Consider the following 2,329-nt stretch of genomic DNA (forward strand, 5'->3'; position numbering starts at 1 on the left):
CTTTCTTTCTTTCTTTCTTTCTTTTTTGAGTTAAAACCCAGAGTTTAGGCTAGGCTTGAGCTTCAGCACACAATCCTCTAGTGTATAACACTAGATCTGAATTGACACACAAGATTTAATTGATTGGCCCTCCCCAATTTCCTTGAGCAAGGCACAGAAGCCAACTTCGGCAACAATAGGACATCCTGAATCTTCAGATACACGTGTTCAAGATTCCTCTGGTTTGCAGCCTAACTCCTGGGAATGTTTTTCCAGGCATAAAACAGAATCACAGAGCTTAGAGTAGCTGTGGAGACAGTGGTGGCCGTGCAGCAGGCTCCCCAACCAGAGGAGGAGAAGCACAGGCAGACAGCTCTGAGAGCCTGCTGCTTGCAAAGGTATCAGGGGCTCACGATGTAACAGCAGCATCTTCTTGGGGTCACTCAGTGATTATGGGGACAGGAAAGATCCTATGAGCTCTCCAAAGAGCATACAGAGTGACAATGTGCTTTAAAATTCAGTTATTGCTCCCAAGCAGGTTCTTTCTGAACCACCAGGGTTGTCTCTAGGTCTGCAAAGGAGGTTAACTGGAAGCTGTTCAGAAAAATGACTTAGTCTTCCTCCCGCTGGGCAACGTCAGCTGTCACAAGCTTAGACAGAGATGGATACGTTGCCATGGCCCATAGAACTAACCCTACATCTCTGAAACAAGTAAGGTTCCCAGCACCAGTGATAGCCAGCATCACTTTGCCCTCAGACTGTTTTCAAGATGGATAAACAAATATTTCTTTTATCAAAGTATTTGTAGGGTACGAGGTATATTGAACCTACCACTGACTGTGCCGAAAGCAGGCTCAGAAGAAGGCTTGTGTAGGATGAAATTCAGAGTTAGTTAAAAGGACTGGGGGAGTTGAACTGTTGACCAGTGTGTGTGTGTGTGTGTGTGCGTGCATGTGTGTGCATGTGTGTGCATGTGTATGCATGTGTGTGCATGTGTGTGTGTTTGTGTTCATGTGTGTATTTGAGTGTGCATTTGTGATTGCGTGTGTATGTGTGTGTGTTTGTGTGGATATTTATGTGTGTGTTTGTGTGTGCATGTGTGTGTGTTTGTGATTGTATGTGTATGTGTCCATGTGTGTGTGTTTGTGTGTGTATTTATGTGTGTGTTTGTGTGTATATTTGTGTGTGTGTTTGTGTTCAAGTGTATATTTGTGTGTGTGTTTGTGTGTATGTGTGTGTGTGCATGTGTGTTTGTGTGTATTTGTGTGTGTGTGTATCTGTGTGCATGTGTGTGTGTGTTTGTGCTCATGTGTGAATTTGTGTGTGTACACGCATGTGTGATATTTTGCTTGAGAATTTTCAGAAAGTCTTAGCTGAGGTTCTTCTATCTAAAACAATGTTTCCATGAAGAGAGAAGCCAGGAAAGGCAGGCAGGAAAGTTCTGGAGGGAGTCCCAACCAGATGGGTGAAGTCCTCTCAGTTCTAATCATAGGGTGTCCTATGTCCTTACTAGGAGATGTTCAAAAAAGGTTTACTCTGCCGTGCACAACAGTAGCACCTCATTCCAGTTTTCACTTCTTAGTACAGTAATATCTACATGTCCCTGGAGGCTAGTTCATCCCATATTTCATTTTATTGCCATGTTTGGTTTTATGCATGGCATGAAAACCTCATACTCCATTCCACCAAGTTCTGTGATGCTGACTCAATATTTCTTATGCTTCTGCAGACTCCTCTGAGGAAAGCGCTGCTGGGACGCATTCTTGTTAGAGATTAGAATCTTACTGTTTTATACAAAGCTCGATAGCAAGCAAAGGCACGGACTTAAGTGTGTTTGTTATGAGTCTTTAGCACAATGTGCATTGCCGAAAGCGTTAACACATCCAGACAGCCGATCAGGGATGTTGTTAGTATTGAATGGGGAGAAAATCTGGGTAAAATATGGAGTTTAAATGTACTATATGAAATTTCACCAATGGGGTAGTTTTAACGAATATGCTGATATATAAGACAACCTTTAATTACATCTATTTCCCTTCATTGGAGTAGCTATTTGAAATCAGAACAGTATTGTCTTTGAATAGGAGGAAAGGGTGCATAGAATCTAAAGATGATATCCTCAGTTCTAAGCAGAATACAATAGGAAAACAAGAATTTAAATCTCATTTTCAGAAAGGTGGTCACAGGAGTGTGTGCAGGGAATGAAGAATTCAGCATACGGAGGATGGCGGAGAATAGCTTTACATAGTTTACTCCTGGACAAAGGCTCAAGGGAAGTGTCTTGGAATGACTCGGAGCTGAATCTGCAGAAGGAAATTCACCCTGTGTCATTCCAGGGGCTGAAGCCAGG

At 42.6% G+C, this 2,329-nt stretch overlaps 1 pseudogene; it reads left to right on the forward strand.

Moving 5' to 3' along the window:
* Window positions 1–1,756, forward strand: part of LOC114624867 — a 98,366-nt pseudogene extending 96,610 nt beyond the window's left edge.
* Window positions 1,757–2,329: the final 573 nt, after the last annotated feature.

This window comes from Grammomys surdaster, unplaced genomic scaffold (genome assembly GCF_004785775.1).
Source record: "Grammomys surdaster isolate TR1022 unplaced genomic scaffold, NIH_TR_1.0 211, whole genome shotgun sequence".
Lineage (NCBI taxonomy): Eukaryota > Metazoa > Chordata > Mammalia > Rodentia > Muridae > Grammomys > Grammomys surdaster.